At 36.9% G+C, this 16,448-nt stretch overlaps 1 protein-coding gene across 3 annotated transcripts in view; it reads right to left on the bottom strand.

Annotated features, from left to right (window-relative positions):
* The window catches only part of LOC137656437 (gastrula zinc finger protein XlCGF57.1-like), a 155,775-nt gene that overhangs the window by 90,145 nt on the left and 49,182 nt on the right, over nucleotides 1-16,448 (bottom strand). Inside the window, exon 1 of one of the 3 annotated variants that reach the window (XR_011046970.1) lies at nucleotides 8,069-8,165. The exons of 1 other annotated variant lie outside the window; for it this stretch is intronic. The gene's annotated coding sequence lies outside the window, so the exon portion shown is untranslated. Of the gene's footprint in view, nucleotides 1-5; nucleotides 115-8,068; nucleotides 8,166-16,448 lie in introns of those variants that run through there. One more of the 3 variants, XR_011046972.1, reaches the window with a different exon arrangement.

The following is a 16,448-nucleotide window of genomic DNA, read 5'->3' on the forward strand; positions in this document are numbered from 1 at the left end:
ATTACCTTTATAATAAACGAAGACTTGATGTTTATATCACTAAATAAAGCTTCATGTTTTCACGTTAAAGACCATCTTTTCCCCACTCACTGAGAAAAAGTAACGACGAGCAAATCAGAAGCAAACCACTTTTGCCCGATTGGTCAAAAAACAAACTAAAGATCACACTCACTTTTGGTAAGTGTTACGTCATACCTAATGAGGTGATTACGTTTGTCACGTGGTGGGTTATCTATTTATTCATCTGTTATTATTATTATTATTATTATTATTATTATTATTATTATTATTATTAGCTAATCTACAACCCAAGTTAGAAAATAAGAATGTTGTTAGCTAAGGGCTTTTAGCCCAGAAGAAAAGTTAATTAGAAAACAGAATAGAGCGTCTGCGTGTACTCAAGCAAGAGATTACTCTAACCCGAGACAGTAGAACTTTAGAAGATAAACGTATGAAAATATAACACACAATAAATGGAATCAATACGGGGTTTTCAAGATTAAATAAACACAAAGGAATCAATATAAAACACCATGAATTTTCGCCTTACTTCCTAATATGGCAAGCTACTTACAATACACTGTTTACTACGTTAAAAAAAAACTCTTGCACAACGCAGAACCTGAATATATAATTATGAATTTTGAAAAAGCAGCTATCAATAGTTTTCAAAACATTTCCCTTTTTAACTGGAATTTGCACAGATATGTCTTTGTGAGTATATGGTGTCAAGGTCTAAACTAAACCTTTTATTTCCTAAAAAAACTCACGTGAAAGTACCTGTGCTAATATAAGGCTTATTTTGATATAACTTATATGTGTATTCAACCCATGGTTCAATTACACATTCGAATGTTTGAAAAGATTAGATGCTTGTTGCTAAAGTACATATGCCAACGGGATCTTTCTCACTTGCAGAGATGAATTATTTCTGGCCGAAATATATTTTGCCTGAAAATCCAAGCATCTATAAGTACACACACACATACATTATATATATATATATATATATATACATATATATACATATATATATATATATATATATATATTTCACATTCAAGGACTGGATTTAGCATTCACTATCTGACAATATAATAGTTTTATTGCACTGGCTTCTCTCCCCGAAAAAATTGAGTCTACCCAAATTTTGGTCAGCCCCCTGGCTCGTACGTCTATGTTTGAGAGAGAGAGAGAGAGAGAGAGAGAGAGAGAGAGAGAGATTAAAACTAAAGTACTATCTATTTCAAGGATCATAACACCCTCCTTTTTAATATAACAAAAAAAAAAAAAAAAAAAAAAAACTAGGCTTCTGATTAATGTGAAATCGGAACCACCAGTTTGAGACATCGACTTAATTAGTGAATTGTACTGCTCTTTGATGGAATCTAAAGATACTGATTAGTTATTATGTTAGAATAAATTCCTTTTTAGCCACACTTGTGTCTATCATTTAATTGATAGGTAATTCTTACGAAAAAGACAAAACATGAAACTTTCGGATGGCAGTCAGAGAGGTGATCTTGATAGTGAAAGTACACGTCTGTTAGATATAGGAACTGACAGGGACTCCTGCTGACACCTTGCTTAGTGCCTACTATTGACATTTAATATCATGTCTAGAATGCTTCACTATTGTCCACAAGGTTTCGGAATATTTTTGTGTTGCAACTCTTAACATACTACAAGAGGGAACAAGACAACAATAAATTCAACTACTATCTATGTACAATACACTTAATGTTAATAAAGTATTACTATCCTTTCACCTCCATCCAATCCTCAACCACATTAAATATTTATTTCATTACTTCAACCTTCTAATGACTGCATACCTGTATTGGAAAATAAAAACTCCTTATCTCTATCAAAGGTATTTATATTTTTTTGTACTGATATAATGATAACTGAAATTTTTTTCTTCACCACTACTGTACTTTCTTTTCTGTATTTTGGTCTCGTTCCCATAGTAGTAGAAACCCCTAAAACTTTCCCTCCCATACTTTACGTTCTCTCTACAGAAATATGGATAGACTGCGCTAATTTGACTCGTTGACAATACCGCACGCCATGTTCTTAAGTCACTGCGTAGGAACACAAAACAAAAGCTTTACGCCAGCATACGATGTTTCTTTCCTTAAAATACATATCAAGATATATCATTACACTGGTTTTTAATCTAAAGCTAGTACCACTGACTTTATAATTAGCTTATTTTCTCACTCAGTACCTATTCAGGTCTGATTGATTTAAAGACGTATGCCCCTCGCACCAGTCCATTACAAATTGCTAATTTAAATAATTAATTTTTAGTAAGCCAAAATAAGTAGGATTATCATGTATGTACACTTCCTTAGAGCTGCAAGCTTTCTCTTCGTATTTTGGACAAAATCCTGCCTCATCCTCACTCCTTGTTACATTTCCCTGCATTAAGTCCCGATATGGCACCTCAACTAGGATATCCTACGCCCAATGACCCTCATCCGTTTGGAAGCTGAACCCAGGTGAGCCCCTGTGACCTAATTGTCACCCCATTCATGCGCGAGCAGGTGTTGTGACCGGCTGACCGACCTGGTCAGTCAATTTGCATTGCTCTGGCTCACCCCATTCGACTCCCACCAAACAGAACACATAGCATAGGAGTCTTGCTATGGAGAGAATGGTTAAGATGAACCCGGGAACTGTGCCAGCGATACCCGATCTGCCAAGAAGCGAGGAAAACCACGGGGTGGGCCAGAAGACGAATCTGTAACAGCCATTCAAGGACAAGGGCTGTCTTTCAAGTAAGGCGTGCAGGTTCATCACGTGACTACTTAAAGTTTACTGTTTTTTACATATTTTGGGCTGAGTGCGTGGGATCGTGTGTACAAATTTTTTGTATAATCTTTTGCTTTAGAGACCAGCACAGTTTCGGGATCACAAGACCACGTGTCCGACCACACTTCAATCATTTATCATTGAAAGAGACCTCGTGTTACGCATATTTTGATTGCTTTTTTATCTTGCTACATTGCATATGTTTTATTTCATATTGTGCTTGTTTAACCTCTTGCTGCTGTTAAGATGTAAGATTTAACAATGTAAATTTTGTGTAATAAAATGACTAGATTAAGTTGATCACACTTTTTCGTATTACTACTTCCATTTTTATTGATTATGGCTAACATCAATACTAAATCTCGGGACAGTATACATGACATATTGAAAGGAGTAAGTCTAAATACCTTAAGAGTAATAGTGTATTAGCGAGTGACTTGATATTCATTATATGCTTTGAAGGTAAAGATCCTTATCTTTAACCTATTCTTTACTACACTACAGCACTGCTCCCTCCATTGCTATTGTCTTAATAATTTCATGACGTAAAATTCCTGTCCAACATCTCACTGGGGTCCCTGGGACGGAGCCAAAACAGAACTTCAGAGTGGGATAGCTTTCAACCTGACAAAGCTAAAGTAGGCCATCAAATTACTTTTATTTCGCGTGTGGAGTCTTCAGGCCTCTGGACAGAATACATTTTTTTCCCATTTAGAGTGAAGGTATGTGAACTACATCACCAAAATTATTAACAGGGGGTTTTCGCCTTGAGTCATAGTGCTGTGTTTCAGTTTCATCTTAATGAAAAGCCCAGTTCATTAGTTATATTGAAAAAGGAGGGTGTTATGGGCCTTGAAATAAATAGTAGTTGTGTCTTTAGTTTACTTCTGCATAAAGATAGGATTATTTAAACAATGAAAAGTGCAGATTCTTCTGATTGGTCAGATCGAAAGGGTTTCCCTAGTTTATTCTAAAAAAATCCTTAAAAGATAAAATGGAGTTACATTTTATGAAAAATTTTCTTTGTAATTTTACCGAATATGGACCATCTTGTTGCTTACACAAGATATCAATGTTAAGTTTCATTGAACTCGGTACATCGGAAAGTTGTCATTCGTTTTGCAAAAATCACCGAAACCAAGAAGCCCCGTTACTTCAAGGGCGGCTTTTCTGTTCCTATACTGCAGGGGAACCCTATTCTCTAAGGGACCTCCACAGTCATTATATCATATGCATTTCAAGGCATTCAACATTTCTTGTTACTTGTTGAGAAGTTTTAGGTCCAAATTCCACCCATCAGGTGGTGCTCAAACAGACCATCCTTTACAGATCTTGTTGTTTCAACATCCAGGTGTAGGAACGACTAGAGTGAATAGTCATCCCTGATGGTGAGATCTTGTAAGTCATATGCTAAGGGGAAAAGATGAGTCAAACTTTTTCCTGAAGGCAACTGGACTGATGCATGATCTCAGCTCATTTGGCAGTTTATTAAAAAGGCTTGGAATGGCAATTCTAAAAGCTCTAGAACCATAACTTGTCGAACAACTTGGTTCTTGTAACTTAAGCGGGGTTTACACGGGCGAGCAGCTCGTCGAGCCTGGCTCGACAACCCTGTGTTTGAATTGATGTTCGAGCGTGCAAACGGGCTATTTGGTTGTCGAGCGCGCTCGTCGAGCGGCTCGATGAAAGTCAGGCTCATCTTGACTTTTGTGGGCGGAGCTACATTGTTTGACGAGCGGTGTGAACGTGTGAACGGGTGTCGAGCATCGAACCTCAGTTGTTATTCAAACCTGCTAGAGGAAACATCATCAAAGAAATGCATAATTGCTGCTATTAATGAAAGTAAGAATGAGAAGGAAGTCGTACTTGATTTCATACATGCATATCGAGCTCATCCAGCTTTATGGAAAGTTAAATCAAAAGACTATTCCAATAAAGTAGCCAGAAACAAAGGAATAGCGGACACTCAGTCTTTCATATGGAGTTATGGCCTTCCTCATAGTAATGAAAGGGCTGACACGATTCGGTAGATCAATGTACGTGTCTTCATCCATACGCAAATAATTGCGCCAGTCATCAGGCTCTAATTTTAAAGCAACAAGCAAGTTGGTATATGAAAATTTCTCTCTTTTGATCTTTTTTTTTTTTCCTTCTTAGTGCCACTGCTAAAGCAATGGCTATCAAATCGTCCTGGTCGAGAGACATGTTGACGTTGTTTTAGTACGAGGCACACTGAGGCTCGATGTACTGTCTGAAAGCTCTTCGAGCCGTTCTACAAGTAGGTTCGACAACCGGGCTTGACGAGCTGCTCGGCCGTGTAAACCCCGCTTATGCCATCCATTTCCGATCTGGTTGATATAACTGGACCCGGTTGCTGTAGGTGAAGCAGCTTTCTGAAGTATGCCTGTTTTCCAGGCTACAAATGTTTGGACACAGATTTTAAAAACTATTCTAGCTTTGATAGGTAACCAATGTAGATTTATTAGGGCAGGGGTGATTCGTTTACGACGAGCGACAACCATCATTAATCTTGCCGATCTATTGATTTTTTTTGCAGCTTGTTAAGCTGGTAATTTGGAAAGTCATAATATAAGGAGTTACAATAATTCAATCTACTGATGACGCACTTATGAACTAACTTCTTAGTTCATCCAGAAATTTTCTGATGAAATCAATGTTTCTTAAGTGGTAGGCCGATATTTTAACCACATTGTTAATTTGTGGAGCCAATGACAAACTTATCAAGATGGACACCCAAATCCTTGACGTTTTCAACGAGTCTCACAGGAACACCATCATAACCCCATAACATTTGCATTTCTCAGGTCATGTCTGTATCCAATCAGCATATACTGGGTTTTATCAAAATTTAGCTTTAGCTGTTTATAGTTAATGGAATTTAAGGTGGCTACAAGTCTGTCAACACGTGGTGTCAATGTCAGTTACTTTAAGATAAATTTGAGTGTCATCAGCAAACATTTTAAACTTAATGCCCTGATCGTTTAGAACTCGCGAGTCCAACGGTGTATACATTGAATAAAATTGGATCCTGGAACACTGCCCTGAGGGATACCCCTATCTAATGATTCAAGCCCTGATGTGCATTTGCCAACGCGAACGCATTATTTCCTGTTGCTAAATAGTCTGAGATATTTCAGGATATCATCAACCACTAAAATAGATTAAACGACTTCAATATGGATATCGTGGACCACTGTATCAAAAGCTGCACTTAATTCAAGGAGGACTAAGATGGCATATTTCCCTGATCCACCATCGTCAGAAGAAAATCAAATACAGAGAAAATGGTAGTTTCTGTAGAATTTAATCCCTTGTAGGCTGATGGTTCATCGGGGGTAAATGTCTGAGCTAACAAAATAAGAGAACAGTTACTTTAACATAGTATTTTCAATGATCATGGATAAAAACGATAGGTTGTATACTGGAAGTACCTTAAGAATAAGCGTGACGATGACAATTTTTTTTTTTCAAATACTGGAAATTTGCAAGAGGAGATACTCGCATTGACTATCTTCAGAATTACAAATATGATGAAAGGAAAATTGTCTGCATGGAGAATTTGCGAGAATGGCACCGGATCAAAAGAGCAATGGGTTTTCTTGACTTTGATCATTGTATTCTTAAGTTCTAATTGATTGATAGTTTCAAAGGACATGCACTTACTGTTAGTTTTGTATTGGTCCCTGGTTTGGTAAATTACACTCACATCAAAAGAATTAACAATATTGTCCAATTTTGCTTTAAATACAATAAGAAACTTGTTTCGATATTTTAATATTTCCCACCGCATATTACTCGTTTATTGTTAAATTCACACTATCAAAACTCTTGACAAGAGTCTTCAGTTTCCTCTTGAAAGTCTTGATATGTTGTGTCTTTCGGATGTCTAGTGACTCTAGTGGGAGCTTATTGTATAGTTTCAGGGCCGCATATTTATAAGCTCTAGAGCCTACAGTAGACATACATCTAGGTTCCAATAATTTGAAACCATCTGCAACTGCTCTCGTGTCAATGCAATTTGTTAGCTGCACTACATGTAGCAATTCTCTTAGATATTTCGGACGTCAGTTTCTGATAACGGTGTTATTGTACATATTTTGAACTCAATTCCTGCTTTAATAGGCAGCCAATATAAATCAATTAGTGTAGGAGTGATCCTTTCTCGGGGTGGGACACTTTTTATGTCTTGCTCCTCTGTTTATTGTTTTGTAATTTCTCAAGTTGCACTTTTGGTAAATTGTCGTAGAGAGAGAGAGAGAGAGAGAGAGAGAGAGAGAGAGAGAGAGAGAGAGAGAGAGAGAGAGAGACAGAGAGAGAGAGAGAGAATGGGGGGGGGGGGGATCTGGAAATAACTGGTATGCCTGGCTGATGAATTGATAATGAGCTGTCAAACTAGGTTGTAGACCTAGAGGAAACATCTTGAACCAATTCATTTAGATAATAAATATGCAGAGCCGCACCGATAATTGAGACGATGGAAATTATTTACAACAAATCATTTTTTGTATTTGGTCTAGAATTTGTGTGTACTTCTTTACAAATGAATGCTACTTGTTTATCCATAAGTCGTGTTTTAGCTGAATTATTGCAAAGGATTTATTGTTGTGAATTAGTAAAACGACATTGTTTATTACATACGCTGTGTATGTTGAGATGTTCACTGATTAATTAAGTGTTTTGTGTGCGTATTTATATGCTAGGACTCAATAACTATCCTACAACTATCACCTAAAATTTCAGCCAGGCGGCTCCTCAAAATCTACACAGAAATTACAAGTATCTATGATATATCATCGCCAAATGCTTGAAAAAAAAAAAATACTAAAATTCGCATCAAGTTGCCGCCAATTTCAAAAGGATATATCACTCTGAATAGATAATTTACTGCAAACTTTACGTAGATACCCCCATGGTCTATAGGCCTTGGATACTCCCTTTAATTTCTTAGCTGGCACCAATCGAGAATTTAGGCCTAAAGCCAAGGACTCTACATGGTAATAGCCTAATTTCTTTCAACAGACGCAATTATCATGTTTCTACTTGGAACTCAAACATGACTGATACAAAAAGTCACCTGGAAAATCTCGTATAATATTGACCTTCCAAACACCTGGAACTTATCACGCGTTGAGAACGAATCTTTCGCCAATCAGAGACCTTCGTAAGAAAATAGCTAGGTATTTCAAATATGCAACGTTTAAACTGATTAAGCCAATAAGTGACTTCTTACCTTATCAGAATATTTTTCATAGCACTTGTTAGAAGACGAGTCCTTCTGCGCCTGTGTCCATGGCTGGAATGAATCTTCTACCCCTAAGCTGCCAAAAATATCCCTAGACAAGCTTTAAATGTCCCTAAATAATAGGTATTTTTCCTAGTTTTCTTTAATACTTTGCATTCTCTATGAATTATCAGTATACTACTGCCCCTTTTGCAATTATTAATATATTACATATTTATTTTTGTCATTGGATTTATGAAATCAGACAATAAGATTTGTATATATTTTAATAAGATGGTGATCTTGCATTTGTTATTTCAACATGTGCTCTGAAAGATATATTCATACAATCATATCGAGTGTCATACACAAACCATATTTAAAAAACGCAAATAATTTTAAGAACATTTTCCCATCAATAATCTTAAATACGCAATAAAGCTCAATTTCTTTCGTTGGATATTAACCTGTGTTGAAAATTATTGTTAAATCACGAGGAACATTGGTGATTTTAATATGCTAGCATTAACTTTCAGTAAAAATTCCCGGCTATATTGAAATTAATAAAATATTCCTATTCAACGGGAAAATGTTTCTATTTAGGGACAAAACTCCACAATTGGTCGAAAAAGTCAAAGATTTGCTTCAACCAATCAGAGACCTCCATCACACTCTTCGTTTCTGAGGTTCTCTACATACATACATACATACATACATATATATATATATATATATATATATATATATATATATATATATATATTATATATATATATATATATATATATATATATATATTATTATTATTACTATCCAAGCTACAACCCTAGTTGGAAAAGCAAGATGCTATAAGCCCAGGGGCTCCAACAGGGAAAAATAGCCCAGTGAGGAAAGGAAATAAGGAAATAAATAAATGAAGAGAACAAATTAACAATAAATCATTCTAAAACAAGTAACAACGTCAAAACAGACATGTCATATACAAACTATTAACAACATCAAAAACAAATATGTTATAAATAAACTATAAAAAGACTCATGTCCGCCTGGTCAACAAAAAAGCATTTGCTCCAACTTTGAACTTTTGAAGTTCTACTGATTCAACCACCCGATTAGGAAGATCATTCCACAACTTGGTAACAGCTGGAATAAAACTTCTAGAATACTGCGTAGTATTGAGTCTCGTGATGAAGAAGGCCTGGCTATTAGAATTAACTGCCTGCCTAGTATTACGAACAGGATAGAATTGTCCAGGGAGATCTGAATGTAAAGGATGGTCAGAGTTATGAAAAATCTTATGCAACATGCATAATGAACTAATTGAACGACGGTGCCAGAGATTAATATCTAGATCGGGAATAAGAAATTTAATCGACCGTAAGTTTCTGTCCAACAAATTAAGATGAGAATCAGCAGCTGAAGACCAGACAGGAGAACAATACTCAAAACAAGGTAGAATGAAAGAATTAAAACACTTCTTCAGAATAGATTGATCACCGAAAATCTTGAAAGACTTTCTCAATAAGCTATTTTTTGTGCAATTGAAGAAGACACAGACCTTATATGTTTCTCAAAAGTAAATTTACTGTCGAGAATCACACCTAAAATTTTGAAAGAGTCATACATATTTAAAGAAACATTATCAATACTGAGATCCGGATGTTGAGGAGCCACCGTCCTTGACCTACTTACAATCATACTTTGAGTTTTGTTAGGATTCAACTTCATACCCCATAATTTGCACCATGCACTAATTCTAGCTAAATCTCTATTAAGGGATTCACCAACCCTAGATCTACATTCAGGGGATGGAATTGATGCAAAGAGAGTAGCATCATCTGCATATGCAACAAGCTTGTTTTCAAGGCCAAACCACATGTCATGTGTATATAGTATGAAAAGTAATGGGCCAAGAACACTACCCTGTGGAACACCGGATATCACATTCCTATAATCACTATGGTGCCCATCAACAACAACTCTTTGAGATCTATTACTTAAAAAATCAATAATAATGCTAAGAAACGACCCACCCACTCCCAACTGTTTCAGTTTGAAAACAAGGGCCTCATGATTAACACGGTCAAAGGCAGCACTAAAATCAAGGCCAATCATACGAACTTCCCGACCACAATCAAGGGATTTCTGTACAGCATTGGAGATTGTAAGAAGGGCATCACATGCTCCAAGGCCTTTACGAAAACCAAATTGCAAACTAGGGAGTAGATGATTACCTTCAGCAAACCTGTTAAGACGTTTTGCCAGAAGACGTTCAAAAACTTTAGATAATATGGGAGTTATGGAAATTGGGCGGTAATCAGTGGGACTTGAGCTACCACAAACACATTTACATAGAGGAGTAACATTACCAATTCTCCAACTAGTGCTAAAAGCTCCTCTTCTTGCTAACTTGCGCAAAATAACAGATAACTTTGGAGCTAAGAAATCTGCTGTCTTTATAAAAAACAAAGGAAAAATACCATTTGGGTCTACACCTCCATAGGCATCAAGGTCCATCAACAGAGCTTTAATCTCACGAGATCGAAAAGCTAAACTAGTTAGTTTAGCCTCAGGAAAACAGGAATGAGGAAGTTCAAGTTTTTCATTACTCTGTTTACTGTCGAAAACATCAGCCAAAAGGGTTGCCTTTTCCTTTGGACAGTGAGTGACTGAGCCATCTGGTTTGAGTAAAGGAGAACTGTTGCATCTACACCAAAGAGTGCAGATTTAAGGGTAGACCACCATTTATGTTCCTGAGTTGTACCAGAAAGTGTTTCTTTTATGGTTAAATTGTACTCCTTTTCAGTTGAGGCATAAACTCTCTGAGCAAAAGCTCGAAGCTGAGTATAGTTGCTCCAGGTCAAATCTGATCTGTTACCCTTCCAAAGATGATAGGCCTCCTGTTTCTCCAAATAAGCACGTCTACAATCATCATTGAACCACGGTTTGTCCTTCACTCGGTACCTTAGCACACGAGAAGGGATACGCCTATCAATTATGTTGACTAGATTCTCATTCAAAGGGACAACAGGATCTGCACTATCATATAATTGTGACCAATTCAAGCACAAAAGATCATGCAAAATCCCATTCCAGTCTGCTTGGGATTTCATATAAATTTTACAAGAATATGATATATCAGGGACAGGCTGCTCAGTCTTCACTAATAATGAAATCAAGGCATGATCAGATGTCCCGACTGGAGAACCAACCTTACTAGTTATAACGCCAGGGGAGTCAGTGTATACGAGGTCCAAGCAATTACCAGACCTGTGAGTAGCTTCATTTATGATTTGCTCACAGCCTGATTCAGAGGCAAAGTCTAAAGCTCTTAAGCCATGGCGATCGGTAGGAGAGATAGAACTTAGCCACTCCCTATGGTGAGCATTAAAATCACCAACAAAGACAAAAGAAGCCTTTCTATCATCTTCTTGTATCTTAGCCATAATGGTAAGAAGACAATCGAAGATAGAATCATCTATGTCTGGATTCCGGTAGATCGAACACAAATAAAAGTTGTTATGCCTGCCACAAACTTTTATTACCTGAATCTCATGACATCCACATTGATAGCAGGACTTATGAGAAGCAGGGTACTCGGTCCTAATATACACCGCCATTCCCCTGGCCCTAGGGATGGCATCACGTTTCAACATTATTGGCTTCTTAAAACCAGTTATAAGGAGCTCAGATGAGTGCCTCATATTAGAAACCAAAGTTTCTGAGCACAAAAGAATATCATACTGTCTGGACGCAACTGTAAGGTCTTGGATATTTGCATGAAGACCACGAATATTGCAATACAGAAGACGACATTGACGAAATCTAGGACGTACTGGTCCCGGATTTTGCTCAATGTCTCCAGACAGCATAAGAATTAATAGAAATAAAAAAGAGACATCATACTTAAAAACTAGATTAACAAGAATTATAACAAAAACAATACGTACAGAATTATAAACAAAGTGATTGATGATACCCATAGACTATAGTAAAAAGTCGGAAAAACTGGTCAACATGGAGGAGCCGATACACCATGCAAGGCGAAATACCCTCCAGGATAGCCACTTCAACTGAAGGGAGGACAGTAAGGATGGTTTTGAGAAGAAAAATAATCAGAAAAAGGAAAAGACAACCTCTTGATAAACCACCAGGCATCCATGGCCCTTCTATTAAGCCTGCCCAACACACCATTTCAAAAAAACAAGAGGAAGGGAAAAAAAAAATAAGATAGAATAGTGTGCCTGAGTGTACCCTCAAGCAAGAGAACTCCAACCCAAGACAGTGGAAGACCATGGTACAGAGGCTATGGCACTACCCAAGACTAGAGAACAGTGGTTTAATTTTGGAGTGTCCTTCTCCTAGAAGAGCTGCTTACCCCAGCTAAAGAGTCTCTTCTACCCTTACCAAGAGGAAAGTACACTGAACAAATTGCAGTACAGTAATTAACCCCTTGGGTGAAGAAGTGTTAAGTATCTCAATGTTGTCAGGTGTATGAGGAAAGACGAGAATATGTAAAGAATAGGCCAAACTATTCTGGGTAAGTGTAGGCAAAGAAAAAATAAGCCGTGACCAGAGAGAGGGATCCAATGCATTAATGTCTGGCCAGTCACAGGATCCAATACCTCTCTAGTGGTAGTATCTCAACGGGCGGCTGGTGCCCTGGCCAACCTACTACCTACCATATATATATATATATATATATATAAGTAATTATCCGATAGACTAGTTGAACAATAATAGACTTTCAAAAGATATTTGTACGAATACAATTTAGTATTAAATAGCTATTTACGAGTGAATCGTATAAGCAAGCTATTTTATATTGTCGAAAGTTTTTTCCTGAAAGCACCCACTTGATTATTTACTATATATAGAAAAAAAAAGAGCATACCTTTCTGGACAAAGAAAACATTTCATATGCACAACCATCTAAGATTCGGCATTAATATCATAAATAATGTAAAAATTTTATCTTCTAACATGAGTGGAATTATTCTAAAATGACGTACAGACTGTGAATATCTATTTTGGGATTTAATATCTATTGTATGAATTTATCACCATTTCCACATTAAAAGATAGCATCAGTAAGTAGTAAATTTAGACCAATGAACCAGAAATGGGTAAACTAATAATGAAACATTATACCAATACTGTATTGCACTGGTGCACTTCTATCATTTAAAATGTTAATTTCTGGTCATTGTTAATGTTCAAATTACTGAAAGTGGGATTACCAATTGGTTTACTTACAGGCATCTTGCATCTCTTTGCTGGCTTCATCATGACCTCTAATCACTACATGAGAAGGTACCTAACAAAACCAAATAGTTGTGATGATAACAAGATAAAGAAATTTAAAATAGCCACCCATGTACTTTTTTAATTAGTTGACATGGTGGATTATATCTCCTCATTAATTCTAAAGCACTGTTTGAGTCAGGGTAAATGACAACTTACCAATTTCTATCACGAAAAACTAGATCTAGGCCTTTGACTAACCCATATTCTTAGCTATGTAAAAATCTTAATAGTTTTATCAGTAGTGTCATGATATAAAAGCTATTATTTTTGTGAACCTCCTTGCTCTTGTTGCTTCTCTCTGGATGTTCGATTTTATCAACATTTACCTCTAAAACTGAAAATTTTTCAATTTTCTTCACTTTCAATACTCTTATGCCCCTTGTAAAGTAATGACACAATCTAGCGTTTAATGAAAAAAAAAAAAAAACTATGCTTGGGATTATCACAGCCTGGGTGCCTGTGTGTCATATTAGGCCTAACAACAAGCCCCAACTCAACATTGTTCATTTAGGTTTCTATTACATTTAAGAATGTCTTCTGGAATTGTTAGTAACTACTAAGTATATATTCATGAAATTGTTTCTGGGTGATATGATCCTTTTCTTTGCGTCTTTTGTCGAGAACTGTATGGTGATTGAAATAACCCTTGTAAGAGAGTGAAGGCCACACTGTCACTCAAATAAAAAAAGTATGTTTCTATGGTTGCTAACCAAAAGTAAAAGTTTCAAGTACAAAAGGATACTTACTTTTAGTTTTGAGAGGAATCAAGAAAAGACTAGGCTAGATGACTATAGAGGGGGTGATGATAATGATACACCAGCACCGAAATACAATACAGAACTTAACAGACCAAGGTTTTATAGTGATGAGCTTCAAACACGCTTAACTTCTTTAGTTTTTGTGAAATCTCTGAAGTCTAGAGAGTCTTCACGTGAAACATGTAATTCTGCACTTACCTGCCATATTTATAACCCTAGCCTGACTTCTCAAATCGGGTCTACAGGTAATTGTGTTCCATCTAATAATGATTCTGATTGTGCACACAGTTAAACACAGATTTGAGATCCTCTCATGTAGCAAGAAGAACGTGATAGTAGACAATTTGAGACAACTAATGATGATAGTTGTTTTAGATAGGTCTTTGAGCTTTGAGTTTTGAGCAGTAATGTCTGGCATAGGATATCAAGGCCCCCGACTTGAAGTGTAGTTAAGGTTTTAAGGTCCCTGAAAATGGTACCATATGAACCTCTGAGTACAGCCTAAGACAGATACCCCACAGTCTTCCTCCTTGCTCTAGCATCATCTAAGAGGGTGAGTAAGTTTCATGCCCTCTCTTATCTGGTATCCCACTACAAGGGGTGGAGAGAACTGTCATTCTTGTTTGTACCTGACTTTGTAGTTAAAGCTGCGAATTATCATTGTTCTGACTCCATCTCCATTTCCTCTATCAAGAAGGTAACTGATGGTATGGATAGTTTGCTACTTCCTCCAATAAGAGCAGCTTACCTCTACTTAAAGTGGACTAGCTTTTGTTGCCCTACAACTCCCACCATTTTTTGCGAGTACAGGTCATATGAAAAAAAAAGTGACCAAGAACAATATATCTTTTTGGTTAGGTGAGACAACCATGAGTGTATAAATCTTTGGGAGAAGCATCTGCCGGGGCCCCTACAAGGCACACGATATTCGTGGTATTCTGTACATCAGATACTTAGAGCAGGGGTCTGGAAAAGGCAGACGATTTTTACTGCTCACTACACTAATGATTGCACCTTTAGGTCCCTAGTAACTTTTTCTATTGGACCTATCATAGTCATTCAGCAGCTGGTGTAGTGGGCCAACTCCTGCAGGACATCTAGCTTTGTGTCACAGTTATCAGTTACATCCTGTTTGTATAAGAGTTGAATGTCTGCCCTTCCTTCCTCTCTTCTTCATCTCCCTCCCTTTAGAGTAACAATATTGACAGGACACATAGGCTACAGGGAAACACCAAGGCCGTGGAAGCACACGCTTATGGGTAGTGTTTTTGAATTTTTGTTTCAGAAAATAATTCAATTATATAATGGCCTATAGCTGTTCTTCACAATTAAACCTTCTCGTCAGGCCGTGACCCATATACATGGGTCATGAGATGCAACAATGCCGTCTCCTTTACACCTTCATCAGGTCTTGACACGGACCTTCCAGGATATGGACCAGCAAGACGTCCATTTTTCTTTAAGGGACTTCCTCTCACCTACGGAAGACTTCAATTAAATGACTCATTCGTATGCGCAGAAACAAATTGCATATTCTTAAAACGAACTATTTTTTTTTTTAATAGCTATACAGACACGAGTCTTTTAAAGTTTACTTCCCACTGCAGCTAACGCACAAGTCCTGACCAGAATTAGAAGGAGTGATCGGGCACAATCAATATCATACCACCGTATACAGTAGGAGGAAGGGTGAAGCCAGCAATATTAGGGTACCAGACCATCAATAGTTTTTAAACTGTCTTTAACTGGCTTTGCCAGATCCAGAAGTAAGTTGAACCGAGGCTATATCCATGCAAAAGTACCGAAGACGACGATGGGGTTCGAGGACCAACTTTTCGAGATTTTGATGGATCTCAGGACTGCAACAATATCAGAAAAGGCCTCTGTGGTGAAAAAGCTAACCTCGTTATCTATAAATATTTTACATTCATCATCTATGCCTTCCACAATACTGCTGTATTAGTTTCGTGATGCGCTTTTCTAGGGTTAAGTTAACAGCACCTGGCTTTTTTTTCCTGTTATAAAAAGCATTCAAAGTATATAAGACCAAATATAGTAAAGACTACTCAATTATAGAAGTAGAGAGTAAGTTGAGACTCATACTTACAATAAGAATTTTCAACACATTGTGTGATAATGGCTTTTTTACTTTTACGTTTCTATCACGGTATATTACTGTGAATGCTTTCCTATTTTTGCCTTTTATAGCTATAAATACTATTACCTTTATCTTTCCTCTCAAATTTGAACTATACGTTTTTGTAGTTTTGTAAGAAAATAACGAGTGAGGAAGGGTCATTATTAGTGCATTAATAATTTGCATA

Source organism: Palaemon carinicauda, chromosome 1 (assembly GCF_036898095.1).
Source record: "Palaemon carinicauda isolate YSFRI2023 chromosome 1, ASM3689809v2, whole genome shotgun sequence".
In the NCBI taxonomy this organism is placed as follows: Eukaryota; Metazoa; Arthropoda; class Malacostraca; order Decapoda; family Palaemonidae; genus Palaemon; species Palaemon carinicauda.